At 43.7% G+C, this 24,398-nt stretch overlaps 1 protein-coding gene and 1 pseudogene across 2 annotated transcripts in view; one reads left to right on the top strand and one right to left on the bottom strand.

Annotated features, from left to right (window-relative positions):
* Nucleotides 1-1,226: 1,226 nt before the first annotated feature.
* On the bottom strand, nucleotides 1,227-1,767 carry LOC308527016 (large ribosomal subunit protein uL6-like; annotated as a pseudogene). Its single transcript has one exon. The product of its transcript is annotated as a large ribosomal subunit protein uL6-like (transcript).
* Nucleotides 1,768-4,256: 2,489 nt separating this feature from the next.
* The window catches only part of TEC (tec protein tyrosine kinase), a 120,154-nt gene continuing 100,012 nt past the window's right edge, over nucleotides 4,257-24,398 (top strand). The window contains exon 1 of the mRNA XM_081088316.1: nucleotides 4,257-4,350. The gene's annotated coding sequence lies outside the window, so the exon portion shown is untranslated. The remainder of the gene's footprint in view (nucleotides 4,351-24,398) is intronic.

Below are 24,398 nucleotides of genomic sequence, written 5' to 3' on the forward strand. Positions count from 1 at the left end.
CTAGGTGAAAAGATAGAAGGACCTGGGGCCTTGACACTATAGAACATCATGCCAGTCTGACACTGACTTCTTTTTTTTATTTTAATTTTTTTAAAAATATATATTTTATTGATTTTTTTTACAGAGAGAAAGGAGAGGGATAGGGAGTTAGAAACATCGATGAGAGAGAACCATTGATCAGCTGCCTCCTGCACAGTCCCTACTGGGGATGTGCCCACAACCAAGGTACATGCCCTTGACTGGAATTGAACCCAGGGCCCTTCAGTCTGCAGGCTGATGCGCTATCCACTGAGCCAAACTGGTCAGGGCTGACACTGACTTCTTACACACAGACAACAATAAACTATTAGTAAGGACTCTATTTATTGCCCATTGCCGTTGTAACACATGGCCACAAACTTATTGGCTTAAAATACAAATGTCTTCTTACAATTCTGGAGTCAGGAATTCAAAATCAGTTTCACTGAGCTGAAGTCCAGCTGTCAGCAGGCTGGTTCCTTCTGGAGACTCTAGGGGAGAATCTGTTTCCTTACCTTTGCCAACCTCCTGCCTGCACACCTTGATGTGTGGTCTCTTTCTTCATCTTCAAAGCCAGCACCGTAGCATCTTCAAATCTCTCTCTTGCCCTCCGCATGTCCTCTGCTTCTATCATTTCTGACTCTGACCCTCCTGCCTGCCTTACAAGACCTGTATGATTACATTGGGCTCACCTGGATAGTCCAGATACTCTCCCTCTCTCAAGATCCTTCCTTTAATCAAATACTTGTGCCAAGTAAGTTAACATATTTATGAGCTCCAGGTATTTAAAGGCATCTTTGAGGGGCCTTTAGTCAGCTTACCACAAGAGGATGCAGATAAATCTTATTTTATTTTATTCCCTCCCCCAATCAATAGGAGGCTTTTATTGCATCTTTAAAAGATTGCAAAGTGCCCTAACCGGTTTGGCTCAGTGGATAGAGTGTCAGCCTGCGGACTCAAGGGTCCCAGGTTCGATTCCGGTCAAGGGCACGTACCTTGGTGGTGGGCACATCCCAAGTGGGGAGTGTACAGGAGGCAACTGATTGATGTTACTCTCTCATCGATGTTTCTAACTCTCTATCCCTCTCCCTTCCTCTGTGTAAAAACTCAATAAGATATATTAAAAAAAAGATTGCAAAGTGTGACAAATCATTGGGCATCTTGGTGTTTCTATAGCATAGTCATCAGCTTGCTGAACTGTTCCTTTTTCAGAAACATAGATACCACCCCAAAATTTTCTGATATCCTTGTTTTCAACTGTTGTGGTTTGCTGAATCAAAGCAGCTGAATTTGATACAAGTTCAATGTCGTTTCCTTCAAGAATCAACTCATCTTTCTGGAGATACTGAACAAGCAATGTCTGACCTCATCTCAACTCTATGGATGTGTTTTTCGCCCAAGAAATTTCTAATTTCAACAAGGAAACCATTCTCCTGAATATCGATGTTGATGGGGAAGTGAGCGTACACAGGTCTCATCTTGTAAGGGAAGCCCAGTGTAACACCCTTGATCATGTTCTGTGCATGACTGCAGGTAGTGTGAACCGTGGCCAGTTCCTTTCTATTTCCCCACCATTTGTCAGCCCGGAGCCTCTTTTTATTTCCAAGGAGACTGACTTCTACACGGATGTGGTTGAAGTCCCTCCGCAGGGTGCCTCTGGGGCCCTTCACAATAACTGTGTGTCCCTTCAGAGTGATGTCGTCATTTTCTGGGATGTTGGATAGTCTGATTGTTGAGAATGGTCTTCATCCTCACAGTAGATGCAGCAAAGAGTGATAAATCATGTTTTAAATGACTGTCCTTTCCACCAGAGGTTTGTTCCACTATAACAGAGAATTTTGTTGCAATTGTTCGCCAATGTTTTCTCAGCTTCCTGCTAATGCAGTGATGGTCAATCTGCTATTGCTCATCTAAACATACAAATTATATAGAAGCTATGGGGATATCATGTAAGAAGGAAGTCCCTGTCTCTAAGAGGTCACAAATGTCCCATTTCCCCCCTGTACCTCAGTTTTATTCAAATAAAGAAGGCAGTAATAACATTGTTTGAATCTCCTCCTTGGAGGAAAAGGGAGAAATCTTTTTTAATTCCACCACCAAATTTCTTCTTTTGACAGGTGCTCAACGTAAAAGTTTGAGTTATATAGGCCCAAACTTTGTACTCTGTTTTCTATTGAAGTACTGAACTTTTTCACATAAGAAATAATAAAGATGGAACCTTTTTGTAGTCTACCACATCCTGAGTTCAGTTTTACACCTTTTCACTGATGTCGTTGAAATTCGCTAATAGTCTCTCTCTCTCTGTCTCTCTTTTCAACAACACCCCGCTGAGAACAATTGCCAATACTCTTCATTACATGCCCTGGGGATGACACAGCTGTGGCAACTACCTACTTAAACTGTTTGATTAATAATGTAATGAATGCTTTCTTCAGGAGATAGTGTAAGGTTGTGGAAACTACCCCAATTATCCCTGCTAAATAATTATGTTGATCTAGATGCTTTGTTTGAGGATCAGTCCTCTCTGGTTTTCTTGAGAACTAAAAGAGACAATATCAACATTCTCCTCTCTTTCAGTTTTTAACTTTACGGATTTGCTTCTCTTTCGATCAAACTTCATAAACTTTAAGAGCCTCATTTCTATTAAGTCAGAAATATGAGCCACCAGAAGCACCTAACTAGCATAGGCAAAATGAATTAGAAATCAGTTTTTCTAGTCATTACAATATCAATTAACTCCCTTAAGACAGTTGTTTTTGTGATCAATGTGATGAAAGTTCTAAGTCCTCACTTATGCTTATATGTATATGAGCATTTTTTTTTGGGGGGGGGAGAAAACTAACGTTATTACCATAATTACATAATAGTATTTCTCTCTCTCTCTCTCTCTCTCTCTCTCTCTCTCTCTCTCTCTATCTTGATCTCGATCTCTATCTCTGTCTCTGTTCAAGCACGTACACACATTTTTTTTTTTTTTTGCATACTATTTCAGAAGGTTCTTGACCTCTGCTCAAAGAACACATGCCCTGGGGGAAATTATGTCAACCAGTCAACATGTGTAAAATGGAATCTTGTTAGATTTCCTCTCAGGGTTATTATATGATTAAAGGAGAGATAGTATAGGAAGACATATTTTTAAGTCCCAAACAAGCATGAGGTATGATCATTTTCAATGCACTCGCCAGTTCCTTCTTCATCTTCATGCTGACTGCAAGTTCCATCATTCAGCTCTCAGCTCCACTGTCACCTCCTCAGAGAAGCCTGCAGGACCACCAGATCTAAAGGAGCCGCCTCCCCATCACTCTCAATTCCACCATCCTGCTTTATTCTCTAGTCAAGGCACTTTGCACATATGCGACGGTTTCATTTTTACTGGCTTATTGATTACTGATTGAATATCTTCACACACTAAAGTAAAGCTCCTTGAGGGCAGAGCCCTGTCTTGTATTCCCCAAACTTGTAACATGGTTACAGTTCTTGGGACATGGTGGACACTCAAAATTTGGAGAATCAGGATAGCAGTGGTTGAAGTCTACCTGGATTTGAAAGCCAGATTTTAAATTTACTAGTTGGTTGACATTAGGTAAGTTAGCTTCTCAGTGAAAATGAGGGACTCTGATAACGTCTATTTCATAGACTTGTTAAGTACCCAGAACAGTGCTTGGCACATTGGGAGTCTTACGCTGTTTTTTACTCTTCAATGAGTAATTTATGTAACTTACTCCAATGAGTGAATGGAGTGTTAAGACGTTACTATGAGTACACTTGATGTTTTGTGTCAGATATGCTCAGTTTCGGCAGGGAACAGACTTTGACTCTTTGGGGTAAAACTGGTTGGAGCGTCCCGCTGCACTGTGCCATCCTCACTGCTTAGCCAAAGAGGAGGTGCGGCCCCTCATTCCGAGAGAAGTCCCCCGTCACCCACAGGTGGCACTGCTCGGGGTTCTTTCAGGCCGGGGATGTCCGAGCCCTCGCGGGGAGGTTCCCCTGGGGTAGGAAGGCCGGGCTAGGGAGGCTCAGCGTCGCGCCCGCAACACCAGGGACGCTCCTGGGACTTCCCCAAAACTTAGGCAGACCTCCGGGACCCGTGACGCTGCTCGGACCCACTCAGGGTCTCAACAGGGCGGAGAACCCCTGCAGTAGTAAAAGGGGGGCGGGGCGATCGGAGGCCGGGGCGGGGCGGGGCGGGGTGTCCGGGGGCGGGGCGATCGGAGGCCAGGGCGGGGCGGGGCGGCCGGGGGCGGGGCTGGCGAGGGCCGAGCTCAGGACGCGGTGGCGCCGGCCGGACTTCACACTCTGCGGGCCTCCGCGCAGCCGGCGCGCTCCAGCCAGGTAAGGGCGCCGTGGCCCGCAGGGCGCCGGGGAGGCTGCGGCGCATAGGACGGGCACGGGTCGGGACGCGACGCGGACCGGGGATGGGCGCGGAGAGAGATGGCTTTCTCATGCTCAGACACTGACCTGGGACCAGCCTCGTGGAACGAGGAAGCATTGTTCTCTCTTCCGCCCCGCGGTGAGCGTGGGCGCGTCACCCCGGCGAGGGACCCCGTCCCCGTCGGTCCGAAGAAGGGACAGGTGCGCGGCCCCGGCGGCCGCCGCCTCCGCGCCTCCTGTCCCCGGTGCTGGCCTCTCCGAGGAGCACCCGCCCCTTTCCCCGGGCCGAGGCCGCTCTCCGGGGCAAGTTCGGCTTTGGGTTCACTTCCCAGCTGCGCGCTGGGCAGATTCCTCCTTTCTGCTTGGGCGGCAGCGCAGGCTGGATTGAAAGTTGGCAGCATCCACGGAGACATTCCACAGCTGCACGTGTCCGAGTGCCTCACCCCACCAAGTTCTCTTTCTCACTCTCTCTTTTAAAATCTGGGAAATTGTATTTGAATCGTAAGAACAGGGCTCGGTGGATGCAATTATTGGAAAAACTGGGGCCGTGACCCAGGGGTGTGCCCTTTCCCTCGAATCCTAAATTCAGGGTTTGGAAACCGTCTCATCTATGGTCATTCGTTGGAAACAGGCATATTTGATGAGAAGGCTTGATCTCAATGGGAACTTGTAACAACAGGATGGTTGGTGGCTAAGTGGGTTTGAAGGTTATCCAAGATAGTTAACCGTTTTGGGCATAGAGCCTGTATTTTTCCAGTGAGTGCCCATTTTTCCTCTTAGGAAATTCTGAGAATTAATTCTCTTTCAGATGATTCTCCCCAAAAGAGCTGGGGAGGGAAAAACAACCCTGACAAACCAATGAGTTTCCTAAATAAGTTTAGGATTAACAGGTTAATTTGTGACACTGGTAGCTCCTTAGTCGGCAAGAATCACAAGTAGTATGGAATGTTATGATTTATATGGAGAAAAAAGAAAAGTGTGTGTAATCTCATGTACTTGAAAGTATTTTTTAATTTAGTTACTTTTTCAGTGTCTAGGGAAGACCTATACTTTCCCCATACTCCAGTTAATCTGCTCAATCTATTACTCCTCTTGCCAACTCATGCTGACTGCAGTGTGTTTCTGTTCATGAACTTGATTCTTCTCACAAGGATGGTTTGTGGGACTGTATAGTAAACACATGCAAATCAGTGCTGTGCTCTGGTTGGCAATACCTTTGCCCCACATAGGTCCTTAAACGCTACTTTCCATATCTTCCCGATTAGAATATAGAATATTGATGTGTGCTCTGTACTTTCAACCTGAAGTGTACCTGTTTATTCTGTATCAAGACCAAGACAGTCATGTTTTCTCAGCTAGGAGTTACTCTCAGGCAGGGGCCATGCTTTATCAAATCATAGTAAAGCTCAGCGAATGGTGGCTTAACTCTCCCAGAAGCTGGCCCTTGACAAGGTGGTTGAAGGGATTGTGGGCAGTGTCTGGCCACCTTTATGCTTGGGAAAGAATTTGTTGGTCTCCCAGTCTTCCTCTGGGCATCTAGAGTGCTGGGAGCCTGGGCCGTGGATCTCCAAGCACACCTCTGCACTGGTTCCTCCAGGTATACGGGGTTGGTACCTGGAGGAACCAGTAGGTAGAGGTTCCTATTCTAGCCCCTTGCTCCCCCCCCACCCCCCCAGTTGCCATCCTTAGGGAGAATCACCTTATTGGACAGGGCAGGGAGACATGGTCCACATGGTTGACAGGAGTGTTGATCCTTAAGCTTTGTGCTGGGTTCCCCATGGATGCTCAGTAACTCTCTGCTGACAACAGTGTCACTTGTTTCCGAGCTCTTACTAATGCTCTCCTCTTATCCAGGCTACACAAGCCAAGTGGAGCAACTGGAGTCGAACCCAGATCAGCTGCTTTGGGGGCTACCTGCCTTGGTTAGATTAGGGTCATAAAGTGTGTTAGAAAGAAGTGAAATTGGCCCATGGCCACTGGCAATTGTAAAATACTCTGTACCATGTGATTGTGCCACGAGAAGAGCTTTGTTGAAAAGAACCCAGAGTAGAGGGGCGTAGTCCTCGTCTCCACCTCCAAACTTGCGTCCTCCTGGCCTCGACTTATTGTCTCTACCCTAGCTCAACCAGTCCTTCCTTGGACGGAATTATAACTATTAACTTTCTCACCACCTTTGACTACTCAACTCAGCGCTCAGATGACCACAGCTACTGTGGTCTAGAAAATTACATTTTCTTTTGCTTAGGGGAATATAGATTTCTCAACTAATCTCTACTGAGAGAGTAGCATGGTTCAGTCATGGCACTGTACTGCCCTTTTCCCTGCCTTTACCAGTAATAAACATTTTCTGACCAGTCTGGACATATTCTCTCTCCGAGTCCAGTTGGGACCTTAGATTCCTTCTTTTACCATTCTAAGCATCCACTACCAATTGATCACAGTTATCATGGGAAAGCGCTCTAGCCCTAGCTTAGATAGTAGGTATATAGTTACTGGTCATAGAGCCCTTGTTCCTATTTCTCAAATTTACGTTGTCTATGAGGACTCATTCTGTCACCGTGGCGTCTGACTCTGTTGCCTCTCAATGAAGCTCAGCTTCTGTCACTCTAATATTTCAATCATAAAGGCGAGCCATATGGCCTGATGGAAGTTATCATTGTTTCCTTCTGGAGGCCAGTTTATCACACAATTGCCTTACAAGCAGCAGCATCCTCTCTTCCTGTTTCAAAGCCCATGCCCTTCTTGGAATGTGCACCAAGTTCCTGTTTCTGGCTGGGCTGAGCAGCGATGACTGCCCCTCGTGGACCATCCCAAATTTCCCAACCCTGTTTTACCAGTTGAGTCATTCATTCCACAGGCTTCCTTAGGGCACAGCAACCTTCTAAAGGCATTCTATACTGTAGCTTGATAATATCAACATGACTTTATGGCTGCACACAGAGGAATGATGACAAGTCAACTTCCACTGAAATAGGAGGAGCATTGTTCCCCAACCTCCTTATCTGTAAAGAAAAAGCCAAGCTCTACTCCAATGATGGTGGCTATGCATTGGGAATACAGGAAACACCAGTGCTGGCAATTGTTACAGTGCAGGAGGTGCAGGAGTGACTTGCTCTCTGGAGGATGACAGTGAAGGGTGAGATGGTTAGAAAACATGTGCTTCGCTGGAATCCACTAGATACCATTAGGAATGAAAGCTTGGCCAGCTGGATTACCTGCAGTGTGCCTTCCTTCTTCTGTGCTTCCACAGGTATTCTTCCTTTACTAAATAAAACATTAGAAGCCATTGCAACCTCTCTTTCCAGGCAGTATAGTTTTGCTCTAATGTGCTAAGTGCTTCACATCAATCCTTTTTGTCTTCTTTAGCTTCTTTTTGTCTTCTGTAAACTCTCCTAGGGAAGAGCACAGTGCTTGATCATACTTAATGTACTGAGTGAATCTTCTAGATAATTCAGATAATTGTGGTCATTTGGCATTAATTAAAAAAAAGATATTTGGCCCTGGCTGGTTTGGCTCAGTGGATAGATCGTCAGCCTGCGGTCTGAAGGGTTCTGGGTTTGATTCTGGTCTCCATTCTGGTCTTAATTCCAGTCAGGGGCACATGCCTTGGTTGTGGGCTCGATCCCCAGTAGGGAGTGTGCAGGAGGCAGCTGATCAATGATTCTCATCATTGATGTTTCTATCTCTTTCTCCCTCTTCCTTCCTCTTTGAAATAAAAAAAAAATAGATATTTGGTCATAATTATTCAAGTTGTATCCAATCGACTAAATTCGATTGGATTTAGTTGATTTGTTGATTAGACTTTCACTTCACTTTGGCTGTGTAGATTGAAGCATAGAGCATTCAATTTTAAATTTCCCCAATATATTGCTTCTCATCTATATATATAAAAGCCTAAGCGACCATTACGACCGGTTGGCTGAACGACTGGTCGACCAGTTGCTATAATGTGCACTGACCACAAGGGGACAGACACTTAATGCAGGAACTCCCCCCTGGTGGTCAGTGCGCTCCCACAGCCAACTTTGCACGGCCGGCCAACCTGCCTCGGTACCTCCCCTGGCTGGTCGGGTGGTCAGTGCGCTCCAACAGCCAACCTCCCATGGTCCCTTCTCCCAGACTAGGCAAGACGGCCCCAATCACCAGCCAGGCTGAGAGACCCCGCCCATGCATAATTTCATGCACCAGGCCTCTAGTTTAGAAATATTCTTCATTAAACACATTCTAGAAAGGACAACATATACTACTACTATTTTATTTTTCCATCCATATATTTCTTCTTAACATAGTATTGTAATTGTTTTGTTTTTTTATGGCTAAGAAGAGTAGCTTTTGAAGTATGGAGGGAAGTTTGTGCTGATTAAGTTATCTAGTCTAGTGAGTTAAAAATTTTAAAAAATATATTTTTATTGATTTCAGAGAGGAAGGGAGAGAGAGAGAGAAATATCAATGGTGAGAGAGAATCATTGATTGGTTGCCTCCTGCATGCTCCACACAGTGGATTGAGCTTACAACCCTGACTGGGAATCAAATGGTGACCTCCTTGTTCATAGGCCGATGCTCAACCACCGAGCCACACCAGTTGGGCTGTTTTTGTTTTTTGTTAATCCTCATCTGAGGATATTTTTTCCATTAACTTTTTAGAGAGCATGGGAGGGAGGGAAGGTGGGGGGAAGAGAGAGAGAGTCAGAAACATTGATGTCTCACATTGATTGGTTGCCTCCTGCACATGCCCCAATTGAGGTGGAGGATCGAACCCAATACCCTTCAGTACATGGGCTGACAGTAACCAGTGAGCAGCACTGGCCAGGGTGTGAAGTTTTTATTATTCTCTTTTTTGACCTTTTAGGTCAATAGTATTTTTTTAAAAATATATTTTATTGATTTTTTACAGAGAAGAAGGGAGAGGGATAGAGAGTTAGAAACATCAACATCAATGAGAGAGAAACATTGATCAGCTGCCTCCTGCACACTCCCCACTGGGGATGTGCCCGCAACCAAGGTACATGCCCCCGACCTGAATCGAACCTGGGACCCTTTAGTCCGCAGGCCGACACTCTATCCACTGAGCCAAACCAGTTAGGGCAAGGTCAATAGTATTTTATGTGGAGACACGAGGTTTAGCTGGAGCTATGGAGGCTACTTTATATACCCGGTTGTAGGTCAGAGAATAAAGCCAGGGTCATGTGATAGGTCCATTTGCTGTGGCTGCATTCTTTTTTGTTAATCCTCACCCAAGGATATTTTTTCATTGATTTTTAGTTTATTATTTATTTATTTATTTTAATCCTCACCTGAGGATATTTTTTATTTTTTGGCTTTGTGTGTATTTATTTATTTTTAAAATTTATTTATTTTTAATTTTTATTGATTAAGGTATTACAAATGTGTCTTTATCCCCCCATTGTCCCCTCATCCCCCCCAGTCCATTTTCAGAGAGTGAAGAGAGAGGGAAAGACAGAGAAATATTGATGTGAGAGAAACACATAGATTGACTGCCTTCTGCATGTGCCCCAACCAGGGCCCAGATCAAGCCTGCAACCAAAGTGTGTGCCCTTGATGGGAATTGAACTCTGGAACCTTTAGTCCATGGGCTGACGCTCTCTCCACTGAGCTACACCAGCCAGGGCACAGCTGCATTCTTGTTGATTATGTCTAGAGCAGGGGTGAGCAACCCCTGGCACGCGTGCCAAACATGTCACGCCAGTAACTTTTGCTGGCACGCGAAACCCTCTCTTATAATCTTCCATTTAAAATTTTTTTCTTAATATCGACTTTTTTATTTTTCAGATAAATTCAGTGTAGGTGCATCTTAGATAAATAAATAATTTTACATAACACGTTATCTTAAAGACCATAGACATGGATTGATGAGAGGGGAAGAGCAATTTCTATGCCTCTGCCTTAACTCTCTCTGCCTTCCTAGATCCGACCAGTGTTTTGGTTTCATCCACATACGCTTGTGAATCTTTGCTCTCAGTGATGAATTTTGTTAAGTCTCGTAATAGGAGTAGCCTAACGGATGAAAGTAGTAGCTTGTGCATATCTCTGAAGGTTACGAAATATAAACCTGATGTAAAATCTCTGTCATCAGTGATGCAGCAGCAAAAGTCCCACTGATAATATCAAACGGAGTCATGAAGTTTTCTGTCGGGCTATCAGTGTACATGTATACATTAAAAAATAAATGTATTTTTCATCATCATATACTCTGTTTTTGTTGCTCGAATGAATTTTATTATTTCTTCAAGGTTCTTCACATACTACACCTTAAGGGTTATCAAGTAGGCGTAATATGTTCTCAAAAAATTAGGGTTGGCACTCAGAAGAATTTTGAGTCAGAGATTTTGCTGGTTTTGGCACGCACTCACAAAAAGGTTGCCCACCCCTGGTCTAGAGCCTCATTTCATTTTGTTGGATGTTTGGCAGGAAAAGTGTCAAGGAATCCGTAACAAAAGGTGGAGAGGTTGTTATATTATCTGTTGTTATGTTATATTTGACCTTAGCACTTGGTCTAGGGTTCATGAACTTTCCTGTAAGCAGTGGGGAGGGCATTATAGTTTCACAGGGAACTCCAACCCTCCCACCCATTTCCCCATTCCTGGCATTCAGGAGGAAATGGGAGGGGCAGGGCAATCAGTAATGTAAGGGAATTTTGCATTAATATCGAGTCTTGATAAAGAACTAGAGCAGAGTGAATTCCTAATTACATTCCCCCCCTGACATCTTTCTGTTTAATGTTTGGAGACTGGGCTAGGTTTCTAAGTCAGCTATTAACTGGTATTGTGTTCCCATGCCTCAGGTTTTCCATCTCAAACGAAGCATAATGACACATAATTAACAGTTCACTTCAGAAAGATTCATGGCCTCATGCTTGTAAAGGACTTTGAGCTTTTCTCAGAGTGTTTTATACACGTTCATGAATAATGAGATGGCTTGCTCTGTTTGGCAAAGGGCATCTATATCACGCCCATTAGATAGATGAGAAAAATGAGCCTCAGAGAGGACAATGGCTTGCTGAGAACCTCAGGGTAAATTAAGGTAGTATGGAATTTTTCCTGGATTTTGTGGGACAAGTGGAATCAAAAATAAATTCTGCGTGAGCATCTCTTGGTCAGAAAAAAATGAATTTAACAGTTTTTAAGCAAATATAAACTTTTAGGGGGAAGGCTACTTCTTTGTAATGGGGGGAGATCATCTTTGACAAATTTACTAGAATTTTTAAACAGCATTAAGTAATTACAGAAGCTAGGGATAAACTGATTTTCAAAGTGATTTTGGAAAGACTCTCCACAAAGGCTGTTAAACAAATTGAGTCAGTGGAAGGTTGGGAGAAATGCTTTTACAAATCAGGCGGGGACAAAGACAGAACAAAGATAGGTATGGGTGGGTATTTTTCAGGATATAAATGTGAATAAAGTAGTCTTATTATTATTTTTATTTTATTTTATTTTTTTAAAATATATGTTATTGATTTTTTACAGAGAGGAAGGGAGAGAGAGATAGAGAGTTAGAAACATCGATGAGAGAGAAACATCGATCAGCTGCCTCCTGCACATCTCCCACTGGGGACGTGCCCGCAACCCAGGTACATGCCCTTGACCGGAACCGAACCTGGGACCCCTCAGTCCGCAGGCTGACGCTCAATCCACTGAGCCAAACCGGTTTCGGCTATTATTTTTATTTAAAAAAAAATAAACAATGTAAAAGAAGGAGTACATAGTGTAAACTCTAAGTTTACTGTCAACGTGAACCTGTTGGGACACTAAAAAGTCCAACTGCTCGTCTCAGTTCCATGCAAAATGGCAGGGAAGTGGTGAAGAAGTCATTTCCGGAAAAGGAATCCATCTGTACGTGCAGATGAGCATCCAATTTTTTCTCAAGAAAGAGATCCAGATGTCATTGTAAACTCGTAACTGAAAATGTAATAAGTGTATGACTTGGAACAACAACAAAAGAAGCCAACGAGTAATTCAGAAATGCCATGTTACCCCGTTTTCATGACGCGTCAGCATTCAAAATAGTTTCATCAATGTACTTGAAAGACAATGAACTTAGAGAAAAGCAAATAGGTTTTTTTTCAAGATTGAATAAAAGCCCTCATGTAACTCTTCAGGCTAGTGATCCAGGGAGACTGTTCATCTGCATCATCCTTATTCCCAAATAATGCCCCACTCCCCTCAATAGTTAATGTGTATGGAGCACAGAAGATGTGCCAGGCGTGGGAGAGCCTGAGCACAAGGAGATGCAGGGAGACTTGGTTAAGTGGTGGAGCTGGAGTCAACACAGTTGGTCTCCAGAGGGTACCCTTAGAGCTCTCCTGAGTTAGACACACTGAGCTATGCTCCTCTCCTCTCCCGCTGGGTATCATTCCAAACCCTTAACCCTCTTCATTTAAGATGTCTTCATAGCACTGTCAAATAGAAATATTCTGAGTCAGAAATATAATTTAAAAATTGCTAGTAGCCATATTAAAAAGGCAAAATGCAATAGGCAAAATTAATTTTAATAATGTGTTTTGTGTAACCCAATATATAAAAAATACTATAATGTTATATAATCATATAAAATTAATGAAATATCAGAAGCAACTCAGGATATGAGCAGTACAATACAGTGCAATACAATATCATTTGTAATCCTACCAAACAATATAAACTTGTGGCTAATGGCAAAATATTTTATGCTAGTTCAGTTTTACATTTTTAATTAAAATTAATTAAAATAAAATAAATTAGTTCCTGGGTTGTGCTAGCCATATTTCAAATCCTCAACAGCTATTTGTGGTGCGTGGCTATCATATTGAACAGTGCAACTCTACAGCATAACTTATTTTATTCTCTGTTGACATGCTCCTCTCTTGAGCACACCTGAGCTTTTCCCCACCCCTTCCTTTCCCAGGGCCCTTCTTTTGCTTCTGTAACTTGTTTCCTGAGCCCATGCAGCCCAGCTGGCTCACATCTTCCTTCCTCTGTGACTTTCTAAATAAACTTTCTCTTATAATTTGGAAAAAAAAAAAGTTATTCTCTGTTTCCAAAAGTTCAGGCACTCCCAGATACTCCATCACCACTCCTAACTTCTCTCAACCCCCATATCATCTTCCCTGCCTATGCCCAGGGCTGCCATGTACAGTTGTGCTAGTTCTACACTGCAAAATTCTGCAATGTCATTCACATGGTCCATATAGTACAGTGATGGCGAACCTTTTGAGCTCGGCGTGTCAGCATTTTGAAAAACCCTAACTTAACTCTGGTGCCGTGTCACATATAGAAATTTTTTGATATTTGCAACCATAGTAAAACAAAGACATATTTTTGATACTTATTTTATATATTTAAATGCCATTTAACAAAGAAAAATCAACCAAAACAATGAGTTTGCGTGTCACCTCTGACAAGTGTGTCATAGGTTCGCCATCATTGAATTATAGTAGATTTGTTTATTTACTATGACAGTTTCTTGGAAGATGGAAGTAAAGTTTTTAAAGGAAGAGGTACTTTTTCCTAATTCATGGAAAGGTGGTTTTTTGCGGTTGGGATGGAGTGGGGTGTGGGGTGACTGTAGCTCTTCTCTTCCTTCCCAGCATTCCAACAGTTGGGCCCAGGCATTGTTCTCTTGTACACTCAGCACTGTCCCAGTGCCCGCATCCTGTGGTTGAAAGTAATGAAGCAGCTTTGGTCAACCTCTCCTCTCCCCGCCAAATAATGTCACAAAGCTGTAGTCACTCTTCATGGTAGTTTACCTTGGAGCCATATGTCTTTTTTTTTTTAAAGCTTTTATTTATTTTTTATTTTTAAAAAACATTTAAAAAATATATTTTATTGATTTTTTACAGAGAAGAAGAGAGAGGGATAGAGAGTTAGAAACATCAATGCGAGAGATCTATCATCTGCCTCCTGCACGCCCCCCACTGGGGATGTGCCCACAACCAGGGTACATGCCCTTGACCGGAATCGAACCCGGGACCCTTGAGTCCGCAGGCCGACGCTCTATCCACTGAGCCAAACCGGTTCGGCTAAAAAACATTTTAAATATGTTTTTATTGATTTTTAAAGAGAGAGGAAGGGAGAGGGACAGAGATAGAAATATCGACGAGAGAGAAATGGAGCCATATGTCTGATTCATAATTGTATCCCTAGTTCCTGGCACATAATAGGTGCTTAACACATTTATTGATTTGAATTTGTATCTCAGTGCTCGCTCAGGCCCTTGTATTGTGCCCTCAGTTTCCCTTAGTGAAACTTGACCCAGGGCTGATTTATCCAGATGCCAGCCACAGCTCACCCTTCGTGTGGTGCCCTTGTTCTAAATAAAAATAATTGCCATTATTGTTATTATTACTAACAGTAACTACCATTTATTGATCACTTTGTGCCAAGCATTACGCCTAGCAATCTATGTATATTATTTCATTTAATCTTTCCAGGCATCTCTAGGAGGTAGATGCTATTATCCCCATTTTATACAGAGGAAATGGAGGCACTGAGAAATTAAGTCATTTACCCGAGGTCACACAGCTATTAAGTGTCAAAGCTAAAATTTAAAACCAGTTCTGTCTGACTTCAAAGCCCTTCTGTTCTTTAACTAGCAGGACAAGGCTTCTCTTTTGGTATCTGGAACCTGACTGACAAGTGACCACTCTAGAGGACTTACTATTTTCCCAGACTCCTTCTTGGGGGAACGTCTTCATCCCAGTTCGCGTGGTTTGGGTGGGGTGTACTCTGACCCCAGGCGCGGTCCTTTAACTCAGCCTTGGCCAATCTGAGAAGCGCTTCCTCCTGACCGAGTGATTGGTTCTGGGGAGCACAGGACAGAGGCCCACTCCATCAGGCTCTTTTTCTGCTCCAGTTTAGGAAAGGAGGCAGGCTTTTCCTCTGGGAATCTCTTTTGCTGCTAGAGTGAGGGACCCTGGGCGCTCCCGGTGGCCGTCTTTCCCTTCGCCACAGAGGAAGCTGTATGAAGTAGGAGAGAATGACGGAGGCCCGCAGTGGGAAGCAGCAGTGAGTGGTGGTGGGGGCACAGGCAGCACCATCTGGGCCCCAGGATTCAGATGCCGGAGGCATTCCAGGACTTCTCTGTTATGTGAGCCAGCAATTCCTCTCGTCTGCTTCAGCCTAGTTGCTTGCAGTTGAAAGAGCCTGCCTTATACACATATTTTTCAGATGACTTTTTCTGTTGCGGATTCCACATTGCCATTCTCTGCCTACTTTCGGGCAAGCCCACTTCCGGGGCCTCGGTGCTGCTGTTGCCTGCAGTGTGCCTGGAGGCCTGGGATCCCTGTGAACTGTTCCTGTTGGACTCACTTCCTCTCTTTTAGGTCTGCGAACTCTGCCCTAGTGAAAGGAGATACCACACCTAACCCTTCCTCACGGCTCCCTCCACCCTTACCACCATGGCACAGCCCCCACACAAGATTAAGAATTGTGCCATGAGCGTTAGAGAAATCTGTTCTTCATTGACATTGGAAGAATTACTCATCAACCTACTTTTGAATGCTGATCAGAAACTGTTGAACGCCTAACTCATCTGGCCTCTGACACCAGCTGGGATCTCAGCCAGCATTGGCTAAGGTTTTGCCTTTTTTCCTTGGCTCCCATCCTTTCTGATCAGCTGTTTTCTTATGTGCCCTCAACTCCCCTGTGATTCTGAACTTCCATCCTTATGCTGGCCTCCTCCCAGATCTTTCCGGGGGCCCTCTGAGGGCATTGTTCCACTGTGAATCAACTCTCCCACACCCGCAGCCTCCTCAAGATGAGAACACTCTTTCTCTGCAGCTCTCTCTCTGCTGTGGCCTTCCTCTGGCTTCCTTGTGCTGCCTGTAGGTCATGCAAAGCCCTTTTTCCTTTAGAGGTCAAGCGATTCATGCAAATAACCTGCTGGTCTCTCCTTTTGCCACCAACCTCTTGGACATGGTCCCTAAACAGACTCACCTGGCTCCTGGTCTTCTGTCCCAACTCTGCCATCTCTGCATCCCTACGACTAACTTCATATGTCTAAGATGAGTGGTACAGTTGCCTGGGGGTAGTAGAAGGGAGTAACTAATTGTGGTAGGAGTGGAAAATTAAGGAGACTTCATAAAAGAGATCACTTGTGATCAGGACCTTAAAAAAATGAATAGGATTTCAACAGGTGCTCTTTTAGGCAGAGAGAACAACTCAAGCAAAAGCATGGAGATAGGAAAATGTCTGTGTATGTACTTGCTTGAGCACTTGGAAATAAGTGGTAGGAAGGGAAGAGGAATATGGCATGATTATATTTACTTAAAATTAAGGCGTGATCCTAAGGGTTCAATGTGGAGAATGCAAAGGAAGAAACAGACTTTACTACAAAAGGGAGAAGAAGTACTTTGAAAACTTTTCAGAGGTGGGATGATATTGTAAATGACAAGATCAGAACTTTGCTGGGTTGATTGTCAAGGGAGAAGGGGAGTAATTAAAACAGTTTAAGAAAGTTCATAATATAGAGGTAAAATAATGCCTGTGAGGTTGAGAGGAACAGTAGTGGAAGAAGAGGTGTGAGGATTTTCAGAGCAGACTGGTTGTAAGGGGGCGGGGAGCAGAGTTGAGAAACCTGACTAGACACCTGCTGCTTAGGAGATGGGAGAGATTGAGGCCCTGCCTGGAGTTGGGAGATGTGAAGATGTAGGATGCTGGGAGAAAACAGCTGCATAGTAGATAGGAATCAAATTAGTTGGCCTTTTAATTACCTTATGCATAAAGATAAGAAACTGCATTTCATGATGGTAAAAAGGACTTAAATTATGTAAGCTTAGGATGTTTCTCAAACTGTTTTATAGAATACTACAACTACTGGAGATATTAAGGTTCAAGGGAAATAGAACAAGTTCTGTGATCAAGTAGAGTTGGGAAACTGCATTCTGTATGATTCACAGAGTCTATTCATGTATCAAAGGCTCAGAAATGCACACAAGAAACCAGTTTGACATTGTTTAACCCAGCTTTACCTGAATATCTTTATTCATTCATTCAGCAAGCATGTGGTAAGCACATATTATGATAGCATGTTTTTGGCACTGTGCTGGCCACTGGTCCCACAGGAGAGAATAAAATCAGTCAGTGCCTCGGCCTTTAGGAGATTGCAGTCTGGTATAATCTGACAGGTTCTGGGAAGCAGTTTGGGAAACCTTGAGTTAAGGTGTTTAGATATTCTTGTTTGTGCTTTGGAACAGAATGGAGTGATTGGCTGCCTGTCTCTCTGCCTCCGTGTCTCCATGCTACCCCAGTGCCTCCACCTCTTTGAAGAATGTTTCCTGCACCCCCTGCCTTCGACATAGACATAGCTGATGACAAGGTAACTTTTAGGCCTCAGAAGTTGGTTACTTGGCCCAAAGTCACCCATCTAGTTAGGGGCAGAACCAGAGGCAGAACCCCAGCTCATTTGGTTCTAGGTCCTATGCTCACTCTATTTTTGGTGAGAAGGGACAATTTGAAATACCCTTCCCAGAGTATAAAGCAAATCAAAGGCATTATTTTACCTGTAAGATTTTCAGTATGTAGCTCCAAAAGAACTCTTAGTACCAGTAGGTGTTATGCTAGGTTACAGAAATTGGGTTTTAGTCTAGGTGCGAGGAAACCATTGGAGGACTTAGGGCATGAACTGATTTATGTTTTTTAAGTTTGTGTTGATTGATGAAATCGAGGAAGGATTATAAGAAGATAAGGAAAGAAATAGTGAGACCTTTAGGAGGATATTGCAATAGTCCTGACAAGGGATGATGGTGGCTATGTCAATTAATTGCCCCAGTAATGCCAAGTAACAAACATCCCCATAAACTCAGTGCTGTATAGACATAAGGATTTATTTTTGTTCATGAGTTGATGGGATGTCTGGGTAGTTCTGCTGATCTGGACCAGGCTCAGCTGATTGTGACTGGTCTTGCCCCTGTGTCTCTAATCAAATGTAGGTCAGGTAGGCAGCTCTGTGATGTTGCTGGGGTCTTTGATGTATTTGGAGGGCCAGATGGCTGTTGACTGATGACCTCAGCTGAGATGGCCAGTACAACTCTGCTCTCCTCTGTGTTTATGTTACATATCTCTAATAGGCTAGCCGGGTCATATACTCATGGTCATCACAAAAAAGTAAGAGGAAAAGTACAAACAAGTAGGCAGATTTTTAAGCCTTAACTTGTGTTAAGTTTGCTGCTATCCCATTGGTCCAAGAAAGTGATATGGTTTACCCACAGTTAGTGTGGAAGGGCATTGCTCAAGGGCAGGAATAAAGAATGTGAAAAGATACAGGGAGATATAAAAAAGCAGGGCCAGTAGTACAGTCAGCCTATTGTGTAATGGGAAAAGAGTGAAGTAGAGACTTGAATATTCAGGGTTATAATATTTTGGAGGTACAGTCCAAAGAATGTGTTGATGGATTAGATTTGAAGTATGAAAGAGAGGAATAAATCAAAGATAACTCTTAAAATGTTGGCTGAGCAGTGGAGAGGTGGTGAGACCATTTACTCAGATGGTAAAGAGTAGGTAAAGAACAAGTGTTAAGGCAGTAGCTAGAGTTCCATTTTAGCCATGTTATGTTTGAGATACCTGTTGAAATTCAAATAAAGATGCTAGGTTTGCAATTGGATATATAAATCTGAAGTTCTTGGGGACAGGGCTGAAGATGTAGATTTCAGAGTTATCAACCTCTAGATGGTATTTCAAACCATGGAATTGGATGAGGTCACTCCTGAGCAGAATATAGAAATGAAGAAGCAAAGCAAGCCCAGGATAGAGCCCTGGTACACACCAGTGTTTATAAGTAAAGCAGAAAAATAGAAGCCAATAAATGGGACTGAGAAGATAAGATACAGCCTCTAACATCAGAGAAAAATCCAGGAAACTTGGTGTCACAGAGAACTTAGAAAAGTTACGCATTTCAAAGAGAGGATGGTCAGTTGTGTTAAGTAAGATAAGAACTGAGGTCAAGTAAAATAACAGAGAAATGATCAGTGGGTTTGGTAAGAAGGAGGTCCTTGGTGACGGCCATAGCGGAATGCTGGAGCTAGAACTCCAACTGGAGTGTTTGAAGGAAAGCACATGATGAGAAGCAGGGACAGCAATCCTAATTCCATTTTTCAAGAGCTTGTGCTGCAAAGGGAAACAGAAGTGACTTGGTATTTGGAGGTGAATGTGGGTCAAGGGAATGGTTTATGACTGGGCATGTCAGTGATGCTACTCTGCCCAAGGGGATGACCCAATAGAGAGGGATCAGGTGCATCAAAGAGAGGGGGAAGCTGCAGGCTAGACATGTTTGAGATGGCAAGAGATGATGGGATTGAGGATTTAAAATAAACCAGTCTGTATATTACTTACTTCAGAGGTATTTGCATTCTATATTTTATTTCTAATTTTGTAATGAAAGGATATATCCACCATTTGAACAATTTCAGCCACCAGCAAGGATTGGGACGTACCAGTATATTAGTATGAGTTTTGTTGTCACACTGGGCAGGTTGAGTGCCTCTGTGTTAGGCTTACTCAGCTACTATTCTGGAGTAGGTACCGTTTTGGAATCACTCTGCTCTGTAGGTGGGGCTTAGTGTTTCTTATGATGATGGTGAAACTGGTAAATTCAGTTTCTTAGATTTTGATATGGCTAGCAAGTTGGGCAGGTTCTGAGCAGAGCTAAGAAGGGAATGTGAATTAATGTGCCACTTCCTTGTCCAGGTTTTATACCAGTATGACTTGATGTTTTGATCAATATAAAGCACCAACTGCACCCAGCAATGCGGGTAATTCCATTTTTGCATAGACTAGCAGACTTCAGGCTGGTTGGCTAATGTAGTTCAGTAGATCCTAGACAAGGCACGCATTCTAGAATTTCAGCAGAGTGATAGAAATGTTGCTTTTTTGTGTTTTTAAAGCCAGTGAAACTTCTATTTTAAAGGGTAATGTAAAGCAAATGTATTAAATAAATGGTAATTTAAAATGTATTTTGTGTAAGTTTAAGTGAACATTTGGTGGTATTTAACTATATTTATCAACCCTTCTGGGGTATGTGTTCTGTACGGTCGTAAGGATGGTGGTGTGAAAAAATGCACTACCCTGTCTTACAATGTCTTGACAGCCTTGGAAGATTTTTGTTCAATTGCTTTAAATCTGGTTTGCTATTTCACCCCTTTAAAATATGTGTCTATTTGTGCAATTCATACTGTGAACTGAGAACCACATTTATTGCAGAGAGAGAGAGTGTGTATGTCAGTCTCCAGTTGTGGCCTGTGTCTCCTGTGGAATATTCAAGGCTAATTTTGATTATATTCAATTATGTCTTGTGCACGGATGTGAGAACTACCCCCCACATAAGCTTTGCTTCCACTCTGTTTTTCGCCCCCTGCCTTTTGTTTTCTGCTTTCTATTTTTCCTTTTAATTTTAAATTTATATATATGTGTGTGTATATGTGTATATATATACTAGAGGCCCGGTGAACAAAAATTTGTGCACTCGGGGGGAGGGGGGGTCCCTCAGCCTGGCCTGTGCCCTCTCGCAGTCTGGGACCCCTTGGGAGATAACGACCTGCTGGCTTAGGCCTGCTCCCGAGTGGCAGAGGGCAGGCCCAATCCCTAGGTGCAGCCCCTGGTCGGGCTCAGAGCAGGGCCGATTGGGGTGTTGGGGCGCCGCCCCCTGTCATGCACAGAGCAGGGCGGATCCGGAGGTTGCGATGCCACCCTCAGTCATGCTCAGGGTAGGGCCGATTGGGGGGTAGGGGCACCGCCCCTGTCACACTCAAGGCAGGGTCGATGGGGAGGTTGCGGCGCCACCCCCTGTCACGCACAGAACAGGGCCAATCAGGGGGTTTGGGCACTGCTCCCTGTCACGCTGATCCCGGTGCCGGGAGGCCTCTCGGCTCCACTGATCCCGGTGCTGGGAGGCATATTACCCTTTTACTATATAGGATAGAGGCCTGGTGCATGGGTGGGGGCCGGCTGGTTTGCCCTGAAGGGTGTCCTGGTTCAGGGTGGGTGTCCCCACTGGGGTGCCTGGCCAGCCTGGATGAGGGGATGATGGCTGTTTGCAGCTGGTCACACACCCTTCAGGGTGGGGATCCCCACTGGGGTTCCTGGCCAGTCTGGGTGAGGGGCTGAGGACTGTTTTCAGGCTGGCGGGTGACTGAAGCTCCCAACTGCTCCTTTTTTTCTTTTTTATTTCTTTATTCTGGGACAGCTTTAGCTCTGGCTCCAGTTCTGAGGCCTCTGTTGCTGAAAGCAGGTATCTTGTTTGTTTGGGTTCTATAATTGAAACACTGTATCAACTCCAGCTCTGAGATCCTGGCGGGCTGAAAGCAGGTTTCTGGGGTTTTGTTTAGCTTCTATATTTGTAACAATGTTTGAAACTGCAAGCTCAGAGGCCGGCAAGGCAGGCGGGGAACGTTGGTTTTCTCCATCACTGAAGCAAGCAAGCCTCATGTTAGCTTCAAGCTGCCTGACTGCCGGCTGCCATCTTGGCTGGCAGTTAATTTCCATATCTCGCTGATTAGCCAATGGGAAGGGTAGCGGATGTACGCTAATTACCATATTTCTCTTTTATTAGATAGGATATACATATACATATATATATTTTTTACATGTTGTACATGTATTTTTGTTAAATTTATTGAAAATAAGTTTTATGAAAACTCACCATTTGAACCATTTTCAAGAGTACAATCTGGTAGTTTTTAGTATATTTACAGTGCTGTGCAGTCATCACCATTATCTGATTCCAGAAGATTTCTGTCATTCCAAAAAGAAACCCCATTATCCCTGATTCTCCTTTCATTCCATCTAAACATTGAACTGAAAATGTGAAAAGATGGGTGAGGGGAGAAGAGGAAACATTTAAGTGAAGGAAGAGGTTGACAGGGATTAGAGATGAATGAAATGAGAATGGGATGGTCAAGAATGACATAGAAACTTTTTAGTTTGATATAGTTCCTCTGATTTATTTTTGCCTTTACTTCCCTTGCCTTTGGGGTCAAATTCATAAAATCTTCTCTAAGATAAAGTTTCATAAGTTTAGTTCCTACGTTTTCTTTAATGTAATTTATTATTGCAGGTCTTATATTTGGATCTTTGATCCATTTTTAATTAATTTTTGTACATGGGGACAAATTGTAGTCTAGTTTCATTCTTTTGCATGTGGCTTTTCAATTTTCCCAGCACCAGTTATTGAAGAGGCTTTCTTTTCTCCATTGTGTGTTTTTGGCTCCTTTGTCAAAAATTATTTGCCCATATACATGTGGTTTTATTTCTGGACCCTCAATTTTGTTCCATTGGTCTGTGTGTTCCATTTTTCTGCCAATACCATGCTGTTTTCATTATTGTTTCTTAGTAGTATAATTTGAAGTCAGGTAGTGTGATATCTCTGGCTTTGTTCTTTATTTTTGAGGATTGCTTTGGTTCTTTGGGGTCTTTTGTGGTTCTGTACAAATCTGATGATTTTTTTGTGCTATTTCTTTAAAGAATGTTATTGGGATTTTGATGGAGATTGCATTAAATCTGTATTACTTGTTAGAATGGCTGTTATCAACAAGAGAATTAGTGTTCGAGAGGTTGTAGAGAAAAAGGAACCCTCATTCACTGCTGATGGGAATGTAAACTGGTATAGCCATTATGGAAAACAGTATGGAGGGTCCCCCCAAAATTGATAGTGTTATCATATGATCTAGCAACCCTCCTTCTGGTTATCTACCTGAAAAATTTGAAAACATTTATTTGCAAAGATATATGTACCCTATGTTCATTGCAGCATTATTCATAGTGGCCAAGACATGGAAACAACCCAAGTGTCCTTGGATAGATGATTGGGTAAAGATGTGGTACATATATGCTATGGATTACTGCTCAGCCATAGGAAAAGATGAAATACTTTACATTTGCGACAACATGGATGGACTTTGAGAATATCATCCTAAGCAAAATAAGTCAGACAGAAAAAGTTAAGAACTATGATTTCACTCATATGTGGGGTATAAAACTGAAAGTCATAGACACACAACAATATGGTGGTTATCACAGGGGGAGTAATCCTATATAATAAAGAGGTAATATGCAAATTGACGATCATGCCCTTGTAGAAGATGGCTGCCCCCATGTGGCCACAGGATGGTCGGCAGGGGAGGGCAGTTGTGGGTGGTCAGTCCTGTAGGGGAGGGCAGTTGGGGGCAACCAGGTCTGCAGGGGAGGACAGTTGGGGGTGACCAGGTCTGCAGGGGAGGGCAGTTGGGGGTGGTCAGGGCTGCAGGGGAGGGCAGTTGGGGGTGGTCAGGGCTGCAGGGGAGGGCAGTTGAGGGTGACCAGGCCTTCAGGGGTGGGCAGTTGAGGGCGACCGGGCTGGCAGAGGAGGGCAGTTGGGGGCGATCAGGCCGGCAGGGGAGGGCAGTTGGGGGCAATTGGGCTGGCAAGGGAGCAGTTAGGCGTCGATCAGGCTGGCAGGAGAGTGGTTAGGGGGTGATCAGGCTGGCAGGCAGAAGTGGTCAGGGGCAATCAAGCAGACAGGCAGGCAAGTGGTTGGGAGCCAGCAGTCCTGGATTGTGAAACGGATGTCTGACTGCTGGCAGTCGGACATCCCCCGAGGGGTCCCAGATTGTAGAGGTTGCAGGCTGGGCTGAGGGTCACACACCGGGCCCCTAGTAAAGGATAAAGGGGACCAAATATAAGGTGACAGAAGATCATTTGACTTTGGGTGGTGGGCATACAATGCAATATGCAGATCATGTATCATAGAAATGTACACTTGAAACCTATATAATCCTATAAACCAGTGTCACCCCAATAAATTTAACAATCTTTATGTAAAAAAAATACAAACAATAACAGCAAAATTATATAGAATTATATGTCTCAGTTATCTGTTGCTACGTAACAAACCACCTTCCACTTAAAGGCACACAACAGCAACCACCATTCTATCACACTCATAGAATCTATAAGGACTGGACAGCACAAGGTGTCTACTCCACAATGTCTGTGCCCTTATCTTAGACATCTTGATAGCTGGGTGTGACTCAGACAACCTGGGGC

Source organism: Myotis nattereri (assembly GCF_964212035.1).
Source record: "Myotis nattereri genome assembly, chromosome: 1".
Classification (NCBI taxonomy): Eukaryota; Metazoa; Chordata; class Mammalia; order Chiroptera; family Vespertilionidae; genus Myotis; species Myotis nattereri.